Raw genomic sequence first — 20,962 nt, 5'->3', positions numbered from 1 at the left:
CTTCTATTTGGCTATTGAACCTAGAATTCATAAAAAAGGAAAGAAATTACTTGAAGAGGATGTAGAGACATGGTCAAAATTTCAAGAACTTTTGAAGGAAGAGTTTATTGATAGCGATGACGATAGGATTATTAAACAAAAGTTTTTAGATTGGATAGAGCTGCAACCAAGCAAGCATATAGATCTTTATGAGTTTTTGGAAGAATTTGAAAGAAAATTTTATCAACTCTCATCCTTAAAGAGGTGGTCATTGGATGTTGTAAAAATATAATTGCTTTTAAATGGTATTGATGATGCCTTAAGAGACAAGCTATTCATGCTTCTTGTAGATAAGTCTACAAAGAGTGGTAGTACTAATAATTGAGAGAAGTTGAAAGAAGTAGTGATTGTTTTAGCAAGGCAACAAGAAGCACAAGCTAAAAGAGTTGGAATATGGCCCAAGAAATCTTCTACTTTGGCTTTTATGTCATCTTTATCAATCCAAGAGATTAATCTTAAAAAAAAAAGAAATAAAAGAGTAAGTAAGGGACTTCAATGGAGGAACCAATTTTTTACAAATTAAAGAAATTGGATCTTACACCAAAGGTGGTGAAAGAAAGAACAAAGATTCTTTTCAAAATATTACTATAAAAGGCCAAGATATCCAAAAATTTATAGTTAATATGAATATCAAGGATTTAGAAACTAATGACAATGCGGTGTCGTATTATGTGGCATTTGGCTAAAAAATGCACTGGGCACTTGGTTGTAGAAGATAAAAAGAAAATTGCAATAACAAGTCCTAACAACTCTAATAAATTCTTAAATAAATCACAATTAAATATTAGCAAGTATAATCAAACTTCAATCAAATTCAATCAAAATTACAAAAGAATTATGTAAGAAACATAAAGTATTTCTAAAGATCTTTTAAAAAAATAATAAAGAAATAACATAGGAATTCAAAAATATACTAAAATATAAATCTTAATAAAATATTAAAATAGAAACTTTGATTAAATCCTAATAAAATCCTAACCAAATCTTAATCAATCCTAAATAAATCCTAGTCAAATCCTAACAAATCCTAATAAAATCTTAATAAAATCTTAAACAAATCTTAACCAAACCTTAATCAAATCCTAAACAAATTCTAATCAAATCCTAACCAAATTCTAACCAAATCATAGTCAAATCTTAACCAAATCCAAATAAAATCCTAATCAAATCTTAATCAAATTCTAACCAAATCTTAATAAAATCCTAATCAAATCCTAACTAAATTCTAATAAAATTCTAATTAATCTTAAATAAATCATAATCAAATCTTAATCAAATCTTAACCAATTTCTAATCAAACCGTAAACAAATTCTAATCAAATCTTAAACAAAATCTAATAAAATTCTAACCAAATCTTAGTCAAATCCTAATCAAACCTTAATCAAATCTTAATCAAAATCTAATCAAATTCTAATCAAATCTTAATTAAATCCTAACCAAATCTTAGTCAAATCCTAACCAAATCCTAATCAATCATCAATAAATCTCAATCAAATCCTAAATAAAATCTAATAAAATCCTAGTCAAATCCTAACAAATCCTAACTAAGCCCTAAACAAATCTAAACAAACCTTAACCGAACTCTAATCAAATCTTAAACATATTTTAATCAATATATCCTTATCAAACTATTTTATTGATTTTAAATTTCTCACATACATAGAAAAATAAGTCTATTATTCACACTTATAATTTTCACTCCAATTCAATCAATAGATTGCAAGAAATCATAGAAACCCTCACTGGACCTAAAATTCTACTTTCTAAGATCTTGACTCACTTAAACCTCAATAATCCTTGATTCAATCCTTTGATCAAGTTAAAACTCACAACATGTATTGAATATATATATACCCACAAATCCTCAAAATTTTACCTACAAATCTATTGCCAAACTTATGAAATTCTTAAAAAATTATCATCCACTTTATTTCACAAATCCAAAGTCATCCAAAATAAATCCCAACTTTGCAAAGCTCTTGTAAAGTCAATTTATACTTAAATCACATCAAATCAACACTCAAAGAAAATCTATCAAGTCAACTCCCAAATCCTATACTTTGATTTCCAAAAGAACCCCAAAATCGTCATTAGAGCTCAATTTTGTTCCTCAAGATCTGATTTCGACCTTGGTTCATAATTGGCCCTCTCCGAGTATCAATATCTAGTTTTTCTACATAATATTTGCTAAAAACTATTCTTAATTTCTTTCCAAAGGTGCTTATATTTTTTATTTTTCTAATCTACCTTATTTTGCTCTATTTGTAGTCCTACAAAGTAAATAGAAGCCTATTTTACAAAAAGGCAGTATTATGACCTTTAATTTTTTTATCCCTTGACTATTATCTATTTTTCCAAGATAATTTGTTACAATATATTTGAAATAAGATCTTCTAAAATTTGATATTTTCTTCATCTTTTCACTTATTAGCCATTTTACATCATAACATCTATTCCTCCTAACCCATGCATCCTTCAAAATGCACCAAGTTTCTATATTATTTTTATGTAGAATGGCCTTCATCCTAATCAGATTCTTAATCTTCAACTTGTTCTTCTTCTTCTATCTCAATATCCCCTAATAGATTTTTTTCTTTATTAAAATAAATATCTTCACCTCTTTATTTGAAGAATTTAATTTGCTTGCCTATTATAAGTATCTTCAATTCTGTACCATCAAATTCTTGTAACAAATATATTCCATTGTGACATACTTGTTTTACAATATAAGGCCCAAATCACCTCTTTGCAAATTTTTTAGCCATGCTATGTTGATTGTCTAAGCTACTATTATAAATTAACATCCAATATCCATCTTCAATTGCTTTAGGTTATAGTTGATGTTTTTTTATCAAATCTTTCTTAATTTCTTTCTCTTGCTTCTTTCAACCTCATTATTGCTGCTTTAATATCATTAGGTCTTCTTTCTAATTATTGAATTCGTAATGCTAAAAGTTCTTCCATATTGAGATCATTCTTCCAAAGTAATACGTCCCATGTAGGCACTACCTCTTCTATTCGCATTATTGGTTTTTGTCCATAGATTAATTTAGAAGGTATGTAATCAGTTATTGAATTGTGACTTGTACGATCTGTCTATAGTACAAATGATAATAGCTTAGGCCATTCATGTGTTTTGCCATTGCATGCGATTACTAATGCCTTAACAATAGGTGAATGCCCATGCTTACTCTTTCTATTACCTTTTAGATTATATATTGGTATTAATGAAAGTTTAATTCTTATTCTACTAAAGAATTCTTGTGCTTCCCTTGCATCCATATCACCCCTATTTGTTGTCATTCTTTCAATACAACCATAGCAAAACATAATATCTTCAGTACCTTTTGTTCTTAATACTCATCTTTCAAATATATTTGATAAATCTTTTTGTGTAAGTACCAAATATTTCATTTGCCTAAGTCCCATTAGGATTGCTTCCAAATCTATCACCCATTTATAATGTAAAGCTAAAGGATATATTTGGTGTAATCTATCTTGATGCCAAATATTTGAATATACTTGAAATTTTTTATAAGATTTTATAAAATTTGCTAAATATTTGTGCATGCTCTTCTACCAATATTTTTCTTTCAACTAAGTAAATGTTGCCCAAATACCTTGATGCCCAACTTATTGACTCTCATGAAATTCTTTAATGATCTTTTGTTGCATCTTAATCCTATTTACAACTTGTTGTCGTATTCCACCCTTCTTTTTGGATGCTTCCATAAAAACCCATTTTGAAGAAAATATCCATATATTTTCTTCAAATCCTCTTAAATTCTTTGTCCATCCAACCTTCTTGCTATATTAATGTATTTAACTATTTTCCTATATACAACCATTTACCATCATATAATTCTTCTGAGAATAATTTAAATAGTATAGCCAAAGACCACCCAATCTTTCTTACATACAAAAATGAATAAAAGTGGATGCGGAAATTTTCTTCATCATCAATCATATCATCTTCATCATTATGTCGTGCTTATTGTCATGATATAATACAACTATATAGTGAAATTATAATCAAAATTGAATTTCTAATTAATATCTAATTATCTTAGTTTAATTATAATTTGAGGTATCTAAACATGGCTTTAATAAAAGCCTCTTAGGTTATTTTCTTATCTTAATAGTTAGTAGGTTGAAGGTTACTTAGTAATTTTATCTTCTATGTTATAGAGACTCTTCTACTATCTTAGAAAGACCATAAATTAATAAAATCAGATTAGAAGAGGTAAATAATTAGTATAGTTGATACTAAGGTTAAGTTGAAAGTAGGTTTGGACTAAAGAATCCTTAGGATAGGATAGATTGATACCCGGGGGTCGACTACTTGTGAGATAGGGTCAAAATTAGACCTCTGGCCACTAAAACAACGGCCTAGGGCAAAATAGGATTTCATTTGAAGATCAAAGGTTAAGATTTGAGAGCTAGCTTGAAGCTCTTTCCAGATGCATAAGAGTGGTTTTTGGAAGGTTTTTGAAGACTTAACAATCATTGTTCAAATTTAGGGTTTGTATTGGTGACTTGGATTTTGTATAAGATAATTAGGGCTAGCAATTTTGGCTAGTTTGTACAATTGATATAGCATCTATAGTTCAAAATTTGATACTATTTGGATTTTTGAGTTTGCTAAGTGTATACAAAATTTTGTGATAATCTAATGGCGTGGTTTAGAGATATCTAGTTTTTAGTATAAGAGGATTTCAAAAGTTGGTAGTTTGAGGTTAGATAGGATTTCTGTGATATCTAGAGATCTACTAGTCGGATTAAGGTGAAATTTGGCATGGTATTGAAGGAATTATAGATCAAGCTGTATACTAATTTTGAGTCAAAGTTAATAGTTAAAGAAGGAGAAATCATTGCTGGGGTTTTTGCTTTACTTTTCAAGTTGGTAGCTGAGTGATATCAGTGCAATTTTTGGAAGTTTTCTCACAATCTGTAAGTTGGATTGGGCTAAAAACTCTTGAGCACATAGAAGACTTATATTGACAATTGTATGAAAAATTTTACATCAAGTGGATGATCGGATTAGATGTTATAGCTTGTTAAAGCTCACTGATTAAGATTGGGCTTATAAGAAAAATCTAAATTGCTTAAATATGAAAGTAACAAGATAATTGGGATTTATGTATGATTAAGGCTACTAAAAAGAGTATTTTTTAGCACTTTTGAATTGAAATTCAGGTTATATTCTTCTCGTATAGGTGAAACCTATTAGGATTTCTTGGATACTTATTAAACACAACCTCATCTTCTACAGCTAGGTGCCTGGTGCATTTTTAAACAAGACAACATGTAATACGACATCGTGACAATATTTTTGGAACCGCATTGTCTTTTTTCAAAATATACTTGAATTCAAGATTCATAGATTTTATATATGCAATCTACCTTAACATTACATTATCTGGTGTTAAACAACTCGTAATCATGACCAATAAAAGTAGACAATGTGTTTCTATAACTACCAATGTACTAATCAAATACTTTCTTTTATTTTTCATAGCTATTACTATACTCCATAATTCTCTTTTAATTTGTATATATCCCCTTTGTCTAGCATTCAAAACCCTTGCTCCAAACCTTACTACATATCTATTATCTTGTTCATCATCTTATCCAATTGCCTAGCCTATTCCAATTGGACTTGCATCCATTGTTAATACCACTGGTCTTCCACACTCAAAATTTATTTTCTTCAAAGTTGGAGGTGAAGAAAGAAGATTTTTTAATTTTTCAATAGCTTTTCTTTATTCTTCTTTCTATTGAAATTTTTGATTCTTCCTTACCAACTCATATAATGGGTCTGCTATATGTGCAAAATGTAGTATATATATATGATAGAAAATACATGCTCCCAAAAACCTTCTAACTTCCGTTGTATTTGTATATTCTTTCATCTTTTTTATAACATCAATTCTTTCTATATTGGGCTTGCGTCGACATGATCCACATATATGTTCAACCACAAAAACTCTCTTAATTCCAATTATTGATTTTGCCTCTGATAAGGTTAAATGAACCTCTTGTAATCTTGTCAAAATCTTTTCACAATCATCATTATGATCTGCTACAAACTTCTTATACCTCTTTAAATTCAAAGTCTCATCTTTTCTTTTTTCTTCACATCCTTTAATTGGCACATCATCTAAACAAGAAATTATTATACTTAGAATAAAATTTATTAATATCTTATGCATTCCATTCATCATGTGTGCCACAAAATTTATAGCTCCTTGTGGTAAGGTACACATTCTGACCAATCCTAATGATATCTTCATAGTTGTTAAATCTCTACTTTGCATTGCCAATTGAAATTGATCGTACCTCAAATAAAGATCTTCCATAGAATAAATTTCTCTTCTTACAAATGCCTCTACAAACTCATCTATAATTGGACTTAAGCCCATGTTTCTAATAGTTATCTTATTTACCAATTGCATATCTTGAATAAACCTCAATGTCTCATTTTTTTTAGGTACTGTGAATCACCAATTGAAATATAGTGTAATAGATGGTTCTAAAATTTCCATCTTAATCTTTTCATTGAGCAATTCAACTAGCTTTGGCAAATGGGCCTTTGAAACAGGAATTGGCTTCAAATTCCATGGTTCATGTAGAATTATAAAAATAACCATAGGTGCTACAATACTTGGATTAATGCACCCTATTTCATGTAATTCAAATGCAAATGCCTTATCATGTTATGAAAGCATTTCTTTAAAAGATCTCTCCTCATCTCTTATTAAAAATTTATCACATCCAATTTTCAAACCATCTAATGTCAAATCATCCTTGAATTCATGACCTATTTTCTTTGGATTTGTTAAGTTTGGTTGCATAAAAGCTCTTTTAATCCTTTCTTCAAAATCCGATGGTAGTGACAATGCCACTGATTTAACCTTTCTTACAACGATCTTATATTTTGTATTTATATTCACTTTATAATTATCCATATATTCTTTTTTTTCCATCATAAAATTGTTTAGAATGCACATTTATTATCTTATCACTTCCTTCAAAATCTTTGTTCAATGATATTTATAAATCATCCATAGTATCACTAAAATAAGTTTTTTTAAATATCCTTAATATGTATTCATCTTTATCAATCACTCTACATTTTTTTAACTCATGTTCTACACTTTTGACATTTTTCTTATCTATCTTTCTAAAATTATTTATATTTTTGAATAAGATATATCCATCTCGTGATAATCATATAATATCCTCATTGTTTTTACTAAGTGAGAAGCCTTCACTCTTTTTACCATTGCAATCTTGCTTTACAATGGCATCTAACAAAAATCCTTTGAGTCTTTAAGATCTTCAAATTCTTTGTGTATCTTTGGCAAACGATGTTCTCTCAAACTATCCCAATTTCTTCCATGATTTATACAAACTATTGAAAATTGCACTACATTCTTTCCATCTTGACTTCTTATCCTTGCATAACCTGATCTATCATCCATAACCTTTGTCTCCATTCGTGTGGTAGTAATATATGGTTGTTCCAATATAATAGGATATATAGACATATCTTGCATAAAGAAATTTTGTTTATGAATAACATCTCCTATTGTCACCTTGATATTTGGACAAGCTCCATACAAATCTTCCTTTGAATTATTTGTTGCTCTTATCATCCACCCATGCTCAATATCAATAGGCCAATTTTCTCTTTTATATAATTTTGTTGATATTAAATTGATTTTAGAACCATGATCAATCAGTGCTACAATTCGTTCTTCTAATTCTCCCAATTTTACTAAATTTTCTATAGTAGCCCTTATTCAACGACTTTGAAAATAATGACTAGAAGTTTGAATCATATCTTCTTTCTTTATAAATTTGACTAGTGAAACATCTTTAATAATTTGTATTCAACTTTCTCATCTTCATTGCTTCCTATTGTCTTTGTACTTTGTACATTTGATATCATAGTATCACTAATAGATTGTTATTTTCTTTTTATTGTATCAATAATAACTTCATGAAACTCTCATTTTGCAATTCTTAGAATTTCATCAATTGTGAATTCAACCTTTTCACTTAAAATCCACTCCTCAAATACCTTCTTCAAATTTGTAGGAGCTTCTATATCTGATTATAATTTATAAGCAAGAACCTTTGCTTTTTCTTTCACAATCTCTTTTTCCTTTATAGAAATATTCTCTACTGTCTCTTCATACATAAGATTCTTCTATTGTCATGTTTTCTCTCCCCTTGAAATTCTTTTTGATGGCCCTTCATGATTTTCATCTCTCCTTTGTTTTTCTTCTATTAATGCTTCATGTTGACTCTTTACAATATGAGTATGAGCTGATAATCTATCTACTAAATCATCCCACTTAATAATTTGCCAAATATTATTGTCAATATTTTTTAAATCATCTCTAGTAAATTTTTTCTTTTCAGCATAATTCATTGTACTTGACCACAAAGAATTAGATTTTCTTTGATACTCAAGATTTATACTTAAATATTTATTTGGATTTGCTTCCATCAAAAATGTTGATGCTTTATTATTTGAAATTATATGCACTTTAAAAGCATCTCCCACAAATACCTTCATTCTTCCTTTATCAAAATTTGTCTCTAATTTTTTTCTACTCTCTTTTAAGTATATCATACCATCTTTAAAAAAAACAACTCCTTTGCGTAGCACCTCTGAAAAATCTTCATACTCTTTTTTTGAATGATCTGTGCTATCACACCACATGCACTGATGCACTATACCTTCCATTGCTCTTAATTTTTGTTTTGCTGACATTCTTGATGTTTGCCTCTTCTCCTCAAGTTTTGCAAATTTAATTTGTAAATCTCCCATTCCATGTATGATTTCATCCATGCTTATTTCTTATTTCTTTGATATAGATATTGAAGGTTGAATCATAGATGTAAGATGAGTAGAAGCTATTTTTGCATAAGATGCTTGCAAAGGTTTTTGAACACCCACCTTGTCCTTTCTTCTTTCTTGTTTTGCAAGTAATCCTATTGCTTCTTCTACTTTCTTCTATTTTATTGTCAATCTTTCTTCTTCTTCTTCTTCTTCTTCTTCTTTATCTTTATTTTTTTTTTAAACTTATCTTGTAATTCTCTATTAGTTGCTTGAAGAAATAACTCTACTTTGTTTGAATATAATAATTATCTTTCATTTTTTGATAAACAAAAATATTTCCTTTCAAACTCTCTCAATAATTCTATTGCTTGGAGATCCTTCTTAAGTCTTTCAATCCACTCAAAAAATAGCTTTTTTGTAATCCTGTCACTATCTTCTAAAAAATACTCATTTTTTAATGCTTGAGATAAATTTTTCCATGAACCTCCAGATTATCTTATAATAGATTTTACATAACTTCTTATTTCAGGTATAGTAGCCATTTAAAATAATTGAACCATCTGTCACGAACATACTCATGTAAGCTAGTAATTACATATACAAATAGGTGGAAGTAAGTAAAAGTAAGTAAAAGTAAGTTAATTCTATAGTATTTAATATGGTAGCTTCCTAAAAGCTTCATAGATGCTGATTTGACTTCATAGGTATCTTTAATTGACTTTTTGGATTAGAAACGTGGTCAACAAGTTGGCCATGTGTCACACATCTTGTTAGCTTGAAGATTAAGCAAATTATGTAGCGCACATGTAGAAAAACTTGCCTTGTAAGTCAAGGCATGTGTCCTACAAAGTCAACACATATTGGAGGTCCTATAGAATGTCGCCACGTAGCCCTTAGTTAGATAGTATATATAGAGATAATAGTAAAGCCTTCTTCACTCTTGTCAACTCCTTTCTTGCTTCTAGTCTAGTTTCAAGGATCTTTAATTTTCCTGTCTTTTGGCAATAGCCATTCTAGTTTCTTTTTCAATATACATATTTATTTATTTATATTTTTTTACCTTTCTTTGAGTAAAGGATCACTTGTCTGAATTTCTTTTTTATCGAGTTATTGTCCTTGACAGATTGACAAGAGTACACCTACAATATCAGAGCTTTGTTTAATCTTGATTAAGAGTGGATTACCCCTTTTTCTTGATAAGATATAAGCATATTAGAAGTTGCGGATTACCCTCTTCTGAACTGATATTGTCTTTAGTATTTTTTTTCTCCTTAAGTCCTCTCTTCTATTTGTCTTGAGCGATATTAGACATCTTCTCTTTTCTAAGTGTTATCATGGCAGAACTTATTGAAATGAAGAAGACAATGGCACAAATGCAAGAGCAATTGAGAGAATTAATACTTGCGATGCATCAACTCAATTTACCATCACAAGGAGCAACAAGATTGGCAGGAAGTGAAGATATAGAAATGGGTGGAGCTGCTTCAACATCTGCACCAAATCATATCCTTTCTCCTATGGTGGAACGTCCTTCCAGTGTTAGAGAACCAAGAATTGTCCTACCCGAGAAGTTTGATGGCACCAGATCCAAGTTTTGAGGATTTATCAATCAAGTACAACTTGTGATTGAACTTCAATCCCAAAGCTATCCAACTCCAGAATCGTAAGTTAGATTCATTAGTACGCTTCTTTCAGATTCAGTACTATCGTGGTTTTCATCTTTTCTTGAATGACGAGATCCAATATTAGATAATCTAGAGACTTTTCTGGTGGAGTTTCGATCCATGTATGGAGAATATGATGCAATTCGTATTACAACCAATAAGATCCATATTTTATGACAAGGCAATCGATCAGTAACGTTGTACGCTTCACAATTTTGATAACTTGTAACTGATATCAAGTGGGATGATGTTGCACTTATTAGCCAATTTCTCTATGGATTACAATATGAGGTAAAAAAATTAATGCTCAACTTACTTGATCCTCAAACATTGAGTCAAGCAATTGACTTTGCTGTGGAGTGCAACAATCGCCTTTTTGAATTCCAATCTGAGAACCGACCTCAATGTTACTATAATTCAATGGCAACACCAACACCTCTTCAACACATACATTCAAAAGTAGAGGATATGCAAATTGATGCAGTATATTTCAAACCTCTTACTGAGTAAGAAAAGACTCGTCATTATCAAGAAGGATTATGTTTATATTATAGAGAACCAAAGCACACTACTCAACATTGTCCAAAGAAACAACGTAATCACAAAATGAGGAGTATGGCTGTGAAAGAAGAAAATATGTCGGAAAATGAGTTTGTCCAGCTACAATAGGGACTGTGCGGCTGGAACCTTGCACAACATCTAATAAAGGTCCTATTCTCTCCTCAGAGTCCTCTCCTTGTTATACATTAAATGTTATTTTAGGACCTAAATATTACAAAGCCTCTGCCTTGTGTCACGGACACAAAAATACAGACTCGAGATCTAAGAAGAAGTTCAACAAGAACTGACAAGAACTAGATTAATCAGATGAATACAAGAACAACACCAGAGAGGTGAGCTAGAGCTCCAAGAGATGTGTTGTCCAGACTGAAGAACTCTTCAGTCTCAATTCTATTATATACTCCTATTTAAGAAGCTTCTCAAGCAACTTCTACCAACTACGAAGCTTCTAGAAGGTTCCAGAGACTTGCTTCTAGAAGGTTCTAGAAACTTGTCTCTAGAAGGTTCTAAGGACTATGTCTCTAACATTACCCCCTCCTTTAGCTTCGAGGTCTCTAAGAAGCAATGTTGTTAATCAATACCAATGCAAAAAAATGAAGATCTGTCGCATAACGTCTGCTATGAATTCCAACTGTTGTTCACGAGGCAAGTGGTTCATCGGCCCTTGAAGCCAACGGTAGTGGCCCACTCCTTCAACTTCTGACCAAGCATGAACTTTCGTGTCGTCATTGTGAAATTGTCTTGCAAACACGCCTTCTGGCAGACCATCGTAAGCAGGCTCGGACTCAAATACAATATTATTCAATCAAGACAAAAGAAAGGCAAAGCTTATCAAAAGATCTCCAAATAATTCATCACTCTAGAAACTCCAAGCACCACTTGTATAATCACTTCAATAATAGTGCAAAGTACCAAAGCAAAAGCAAAATAGCCTCAATCTACAAACAAGTACTTAGTAGATTATTAATTTGTAAGAGAATACAAATAGACAATAAGTTATATAAAATAAATACATTACTTATTATTGAAGAATTCTAATCCATTATGAATGATATTCCCTCTTTCACAACTAATGTGATCTCCTTTCAATTGAAGTGCATGTTCTACTACTAATCCGCCTTCTCTCCAACAAAATGATTGTGAATCATCAAATTAACTCACTTGTGTATTTAATGTAAAACAAATATAATCATTATGCTTAAAAACACAATAGATGGGAAATAGTGTAGGAATTTTGAAACAAATAGAGATTAAAATGATAGTTGTAGAATTAGATTTTGTAGTCTTTGATTTTTATAATTAAGATAGAGAGCTAAGATGGAATCCTTGATTCAATATAATCCAAAAAGAATAAAATAAAATAAAATAAAATAAACAATGTAGTAGTTTTAAACAAATAAAACGTAAGGAAAATAATAGAATAGAAAAGACAAATGTTGAGAGTAGGAAGAGAAAAGAAAAGCAGAAAGAAAGAGGAGGGAGAAAAAAGAAAAGCAAAAAAGAAAGAGTGGGGAACAGAAAAGAAAAATAGAAAAGAAGAGAGAGAGGAAAGAGAAAAATAACTAAATAAAAACATAGAAAGAAAAACTAGAAAGAAACATTGTTGGCCAGATGGATGCCGGCCGGATCTCTTGGAGGAGGCTGTTGGGATCCGGGGTAGTTTTGGACCCCGGCCGGCCGCATTATCGTCTCTCTCACTTTTCTCTTTTTCGTTTTGTGATCCAGTGAGAAAGCTCCGAGAATTTCAATGTGTCTCCCTCACTTGCACGTATTGCCACGGTGTTTCTCATTGTTCCATTGAAGTGCTACAATGCAGCATCTTGTGTTCCAGTGATCAGCGTGGAGCTCCTATTTGGTGTTGTTTGGCAAGGAGGTGTTGGCATTCAAGAGTGGGCGGTGCCCTCCACAGGTCGACGTAGTTGGAGCTGATGTTCTTCTACGGCACTGGATGCTCTTTGGCGGTTGTTGCAGCGGTGTTACAAGGCCTCCCTTGCTGTTGGGGTGTGCGTTATCAGTTACATTGCCTCATAGGTCCTGTTTTTTTCGCAATTCTGCACTGTGCATCGGCAGCGGCAACTTGTATTGAATTTTCTTACTGCGGTGCGATTCAAGAAAGGAGACGCTAGCCGGGGCTACTATTCGATTCTGCAGCATCAATCATGCTGTGGAGCGTGGCTCCTTGTTGCTAGTTGCTCGTGCTTTGTTAACAACGTGAAGTTGAAGAGCCTGGTGGAAGGTGCCTTGGCGTTGGGAGTGATTCTCTTATTGTCGATGGCTGCTACTCTCCTGTCTAGATTTCGGTAGACTCGTGGCCGCGGCGTTCAATTTCAACTCCAGCTTGCGAGGGACGGGACGTACTACACCGGAATCCCCTTCTTTGAGGCGCTGAGTGGACTCCGGCCCAGACCTTCCCTCCTCTGTGTGGAGATCCCAAGTAGGACTGTTTGCGCAAGTTTCTTAGTGTTGCTGGTGGTAAAAATGCCGAGCTCAGGATTGCAATTTTAGTGGACATTACGTGACATTGCTCCACTGCTGATCGGAAGATAGAACGGAAGCTAGGAAGGATTAAGAATGTTCATCTAAAGAGAGATTCGCCGTCTTATTGTTGCATTGTTGCCGCGGATGCAAGCAAAGCGGTCGTAGATTGAGTCTGTTGTTCTCCTTCCGTTGCTCTTTCTTTTCAAGACGAGAATGTGTGGCGCATTTTTGGGGTGGAGCTGGAATTTTAGCGTGTGGCAGATGTAGCACCAATGTACTTTCTCATAAAGTATGCCGGAGTTCTCTATTCGACAACTTTGGAGGTGGTTTCGTTCACTTTCTCTATCAAGTACTACTTGAAGAGAATGTTTATATTTATGCTTCATGATTTCCGAGCACCACACAATTGACTCCTCCTCTTTGCGTGAGTGTCTGATAACATTGTTCTAGTTTCATCTGGAAATTCTGCTCATTGCCAATACTGAAGAAATTGATTCGTTGAGAATTGTTTCTGAACAATGGCAATAGGTGCGGCCTCGCCCTTTTGTACATGGTTTTCCGCAGCATATGTGTCCAGTGCTGTTGCCGGGTTCGGAATTGATGTTTTGTAGAGAGGCTTTTGAAAGCTACATCAGAGGATTGCAGGCAAAGTTAAGTCATTTCACCACATGGTTGGGTTGTTGGTTTTTACAGCAGCTGTGGTTCTCTAGTGTAGCACTTGAAGGCTTGGTGCTCAGTGGATAAAGGTTGCAACTAACTTGTAGTGCCCTGAAAGCGGACCTTGCGTAACCTCTGGGAACTGTCAATGCACTCAGGGCAGCGAAGGAGATTGTGATTTAGTCGTGGAAGATTTATCTAAAGGAAGGAACTTGTTACTTGGTTGGTAAACTGGTGCGATTGAAGACGTTGCTGCGGCCTGCTCGAACAAGAAGCTGCGGTAGCTGGTTTTGACTCCAGGTACACTTCTGCGAGAGGAGTGTATTGGGAGATTGGGAAGATCAGAACGGCAACAGTTGGAGCAAAGTACTGGGTGGGGAACTGTGGACATCGGCCCTCTGCGTTGCATTCAATTTTGGTTTTTTCTTCTGTGCGGTGAACTAGGATTCAGCACCTACCCCTCTTCAAAGACCTCGTATGTGGTGAGAAACTTGGTACAGATTGAAATTAGGATTGGACGAATCTCCACTTGGATGAGAGAAGTGAATGATGTTAGGTTAGATTTGAATGAACTTAGGTTAGGATTTAATTATGTTAAAATTAGATGTGTTCCTACAGAATGAGAATTAAATAAAGGATGAATTTTAAGTATGGATGTGAACTTATACTTGGATGATTTTTTGTTAACGAATGAATCTTAACTAAATAAAAAATAAACAATAAACAAATAAATAAAAGGAAAAAAGCCTTAAGATATGAATTTTTCTTAGTGATTTATTATTTTAAGTGTGAGTAAGTAGTAAAGGTTTTGCTTGATTGCTAGGTTGATTTAAGAGGTGTAAAGAGTCATTGATTAAGATTTGAATAATAGCTACAACTTCTAAAAAAACTACATAGTAATTCACTTGTTGTAAACTAGAATAAACTTCCAACTAATGGAGGTTTATTTACCTCACAATGGTCCATCAAAAAACTCAATTATTGTTATTTAATTGAAAATTCAACAAAGAATATTAGAATGTCTTGTCCTTAGTGGATAGAATTCATCCAATTAATCCATCTTTTGAGATTAAAACTCTCTCAATTGGCTTAATAAGCGGTGTAATATGATTACATCAGCATCCTAGTACAAACTACTCTAGTCATCTCATATATTGTAATATTTCTTTATAGAGCAATATCGCTTCTATATATTTTATTGTTTCATACATATATAAGCATGTAATTTATTTCAATACAATCATCCTCTTGTGCATTATCAATACAATCACATGAATATGGATTGAGTAAATCAAAGAAATAACCTAATTTCTAGATGGTTTTCATGATTTGTGCATAGTTAAAATGTGCTCAACACTCAACTGTTTGATTTCAAGTGCCTAGTGTCTCTAGAAGTTGAACACTATTGCAAGTCAAAAGTGACAAAGAAAAAAGTGACTTTGAGAACTACATCCAAAATTCATGTGATAAAAATTAGAGGTACTGCAAAAAGTGCAATATCAAGAGAATATATGCATTGTAATGTTGTAGCATTGCAATAATACAAAAAAATATGTTGATAAAAATAAAACAATCATCATTGCCAAGATGGAGGTAGAAAGATGGTATATTCTATACTTTGTATACATTGTTAGTCTTAATTCTAAAAAAAACTATAATCTACAACTATTTTAAAATTTTAAATAATTAATTCTTAATTTTCAAATCCTTAAAAATTACAACAAATAGTTTTGTTTTTCATTTTAATAATTATTAATACTTGGTCTTAGTATATATCCACACATTAGTCAAAACAATTGCCATAGTGCACATAATGTATCCTAATAGATTACATACATCTTATACAAATAGTGTTTGGATTATTTATACTTTAACTTTTAATGAAAATTCTTATCCACAAAAATATCAAAAAACAAAAAAAAAAAAAAAAAAAAAAAAACATGTTATTGTATTTCATTGTATTTTTTTGTTATAACTTATACTTATATATAAAAAGTTGTAAGAAAATAACATTCTAAGTCTACTTATGAGTCCGAATTGCATTTATGATTTAGTCACTTTATTAGTATTTCAAGATACACTATACTAGTAGTAATAGTTTTATTTTTAATATTATTTAAATAAATAACTCTAATATATTATACTAGTAGTAATAGTTTTATTTTTAATATTATTTAAATAAATAACTCTAATACATCTAAAGAAGTACATCAAGATAGAGCTACACACAATTGCCTATCAATAAAAATTAAAGTTTAAAGATTTGTACCAACAAACTATAATGATTATCTTTGGAAATTATTGATGGTTATTGCTTATGTAAGTTATTTGAGAAATTTCCATTGTTGCAATTTAAAATATTTTTTTATAATAAAAATAATATTATTATTCTTGAAAGAAAATTAAATTGGTCCTTATAATATCTATTTAGTGGTCTTTTTTTAATCTAAATGATCTATAAGTCTTATAACAACTAAGCAACAATTAATGAGCAGACCATAACGACATAATAAGGCAACAAATTTTGAGTTCCAACTTTAATTGAAATATTCTATTTGACTCCAACAATTTAAAATATTATATTTAGATACAAATTTCTATTATTTACTTTATCTTTTTTAATAATTGAATATATATATATATATATATATATATATATTTAAAAAATTAAAAATTTGTAAGAAATGTTTTAAAAACTTAATTATTGATACCATCAACATCATTTTTTATGCTTAAAAATAGACTAATTTATTAAATAATTATTTGTGTGCATCTCTTTAACTTCAATCTTGTATAAAATGCTTTGATTTAAGATTCTATACTTGAATGTACAATCATGTGATTAGCAAGGATATTATATTTTATCATAGATAAATTATGCATAAACAAATTCTAATGTTTTATCACATACAATTTCATCAATACATAAGAAATGTTTTACCAAATAAAAATAATAATAATATGAAAAAATTTATTTTTATGATCAAAATTAAAATAGTTTCTAAAAGAATCATTTTGAGGTATTTTTGTATTTCTTTTTTTGAGAAAATAAATAAATAAAACTGAAATTCATATTCCTTATTGTATTTCCAAAATATTGAATAGAAGCACCTATAATATTCTTTTGCCCTCTTTCATAACTACAAGAAGAATTTGTCAAAAAACTCTAATTAATATAATAGTAATTATATAAAAATAAAAATGAGGAAATAATATATATATATATATATATATATATATTTTAAATATATGAAATGTCATCTTTTGGAGGTTTTATTTTTATTTTTATCATACGTCTATAAATTAATTAGTAGCATAAATCATCTCAGTTACTTTTCTAGAATTAATTACATAAATTTGCAAGATATGATGGTGTGCATTAAAGCAAAATAATAGCTAATAATGTTTGTGATTTTTTTTAATCTTTTATTTTTTTTGCTTCTTCAAGAAATTGCATCTATTTTTTTTATTTTTTTATTTTTTTGTCTTTTAATAATATCAAATCTACACATAAAGTTTAAAATAAAGAATTAAACTCTTAATTTTTTTTATTATTTTTTTTCCAATTTTTTAAAAGATTCAGGTCCTCAAATAAAAATGAATAAAATCTTGAGATAGAATATCTCACCTACATTAGGATCAATAAAATGCAATCTTTCCATTGAAAATCTATATTAGTATGTTTTCAATGTATTGGTAATTATATTACAAATTAAATGCTATAGAAATTACTTTTTATATATATTAGCAAGTAAAACATATAAAAGTACGTGTTTTAAATATTTCATAAGTATTTTCAGCATTTTTATTTTTAAATATGTCAAAAGAAAAATATTGGTTTTGAATTTAGATTAGATTACATCATAAGATACTCCAATAAAAGAAATAACAATAAAGACCATTTCTACAAGACATTGCAATCCAAATGACATTCATGTTGGGTGTTATCTTTAATAAATAAAGATTATAATATAGGCTCTAAAATCTTATATCTTATGTGTTAATTTGTTTTACACATCCTTTATTTACTTATTCTTAGACTCTAAAAAAAAAAAAAAAAATTCCAATAGATTTGATAGGACATTGTTATTTCACATGAATATTAAAAACAATTGTTATAGTTTTTTATTTGATGAATTATACATAATAATTGTATTATTCTAAAAATAACATAATTATGATTCTATTAATGTGTTTTTATTTTAAAACTACTTTTTTTTATAAATTTTCTATTAATATTTTATATTATTATATGCTTAATTCAACTTTTTAAAGAGTACATTGGATTAAATTTACTTAATTTAATGTTATTGAGTTATAAATTTTAACTGTTATTGTTGATTCACACATGATACTATTTATTTAATGTATAAATAGCTCAAAGATCAAGTTAAAAATTTCAAAGTTTTATTCAAGCATATACTAATTCTGTAAATAGGTAAAATTTTAATAATTTTTAAATAACTTCTACCATCATTGTTATAGAATTCTAAACAGTCCACTTTAAGAGGAAAAAAAATAAAATAAAATAAAATAAAGAAAAGAAGACTTCAACATCTTTCACAACGAATTTCATTATATATATGTATATATATATATATATATATATAGATAATATTTTTTCACAACCCAAGAATATAGTCAAGCATGATTTAATATAATTCTCAAGTCATTGTTGAGTTATTCTCAAAACTAAGTTCAGTTTTGAGTTATTCTCAAAACTAAATATTCTTTATATATATATATATATATATAATATTTTATCACAACCCAAGAATATAGTCAAGCATGATTTAATATAATTCTCAAGTCATTGTTGAGTTATTCTCAAAACTAAGTTCAGTTTTATCTTTCATAATATAATTTGAGTAATGAGCAACTTTTTATAAATATAAAACAAGGTAAGAAGGAAATTATTCTTAAATTTTAAAACAATATACCATTATTGACTTTTTGTAAAAAGCATCTCACAAAAATTTACTTATCTTATATTTATTTATTTTTAAATTTTTATCTAAGAAGGCTTTATGCCAAAAATATGGTTGCATGACAATCAATTCTTCTATAGTAAAAATTCAACAATGCATTTTGTTGCTAGACAATTCATTATATTTGGTCTTTCAAAAGAAACTTATTACATAAAAACTTTTATACTACCAACAAGGTGTTTTTTTTCTTTAGTTTATCATGTAATAAAACATTAAAACTCTTTCACAAAATCAAAAAGATTATGACTTTTAATATCTAAGAAGTACCAATATTTACAAAAGTATATTACAAAACAAAGTATTATAATAATTAAGTTTTAGATGAACTTATATTATACCATATTTTAAGTATATTTTATTAAAAATATAATTTCAAAATCTATTGATAAAAAATAAAAAAAATAAATTTATAATATCCAAATAATTAAATTATATCCAAATTTTGTATTCTTTGTAGTATTCTCTTATTGTAGATTATTCTTTTGAATGAAATAGTTGATAAAAAAAAAACATGCTAATTCTTTGTCACTTCAATTTCTAATTTAAGTTTTGTGCAATTTTGTTTATGTATGAATGTTCATCTATATTAAATATTTTTTAAAAAAATGGACACAACTATGCCGCCACCAAAGTAGATTCTACCAATGACATTATATCATAATCAGAATGTTAATTAATCCTACTACTCAGATCAAAAAGCATTATGTGCACTTTCACGAAGCATTAGAAAGGTATATGTTCCATTGTTAATTTATTAAAGATACTTAATGTTTTTATTAAATCATGCATGTAAATTTTCTCATAAAATTTATATTTATATTTTACTAATTGACTGAAATAAATCTAATAATGCAGTTTAATACTTTACTTAATGCTAGTTGCTATTTTTGATATCTACCAAAATATATTGTAATCCAAATAAATGAGTTGGAATATAGCTTCTAAGATATTGCCAAATAGAACTAAATAAAATATCATCACATGAATTTAATAAACATAAATAAATTAGCTTCTTTTTAATAAATGGTTGTTGTAATGTTACTTTATTAACTGAAACATTATAAAAAAAAATTATGATTAAATTTATATTAGCTAAAATTTAAGGTATGACAATTTCTTGACGTAGATTTTTTTTGTCGTGATTTGCTCAACTTTGTAAAATCATGTAGTATTAAACAGATGGTTAGAATTATTGTTATAATACAAAATTAAAAAAAAAATTTAAAAACATTAATCACATATAGATCATGAAATCAAAGGAAACATACATAGTTAATAGAAAATTTGTTACTGTAGAAAACATAACTATCTGATTTTCATCTATTAGCCTTAGAAATAAAATCTTTTCACATAAGAAACAAAACTATCAATAATACATAACTATATAGAGGAATTAAACTTGTGTGAATTTACTTTGTGAATATTATACACACAATTCAAAGCATTCAAATTAAGTATGTAAATATGCAACATCCAGAAAGGTTAATGTGAAAAACTTTCTGGTACCCATAAATATTGAAACTTTTATGTTTAGCATGCTAATCTTGCCTGGTTGTTACCAAAAACAATACCTCATATGCACCTTCACGTATTATCTCCAGGTTTGGAGAATAATTACATGACCACTACCTTAGATATGTAAGTAAAATTAGAATTCTTAGTATCACATAGCAAAATTTCCAAAAATTAAATAAAATAAAGAAATAAAATAAATATCTCT

At 29.3% G+C, this 20,962-nt stretch overlaps 1 long non-coding RNA gene across 1 annotated transcript; it reads left to right on the top strand.

Moving 5' to 3' along the window:
- The first annotated feature begins 12,937 nt into the window (after window positions 1-12,937).
- On the top strand, window positions 12,938-14,903 carry LOC149987862 (uncharacterized). The gene is made up of 3 exons (XR_016506382.1): window positions 12,938-13,920; window positions 14,126-14,247; window positions 14,413-14,903. It is a non-coding gene; the product is annotated as an uncharacterized LOC149987862 (long non-coding RNA).
- The last annotated feature ends 6,059 nt before the right edge of the window (window positions 14,904-20,962 follow it).

This window comes from Physcomitrium patens, chromosome 14 (assembly GCF_059467195.1).
Source record: "Physcomitrium patens ecotype Gransden chromosome 14, ASM5946719v1, whole genome shotgun sequence".
In the NCBI taxonomy this organism is placed as follows: Eukaryota; Viridiplantae; Streptophyta; class Bryopsida; order Funariales; family Funariaceae; genus Physcomitrium; species Physcomitrium patens.
Note: the sequence above shows the minus strand (reverse complement) of the source record. Positions and strands in the feature narration are given on the sequence as shown.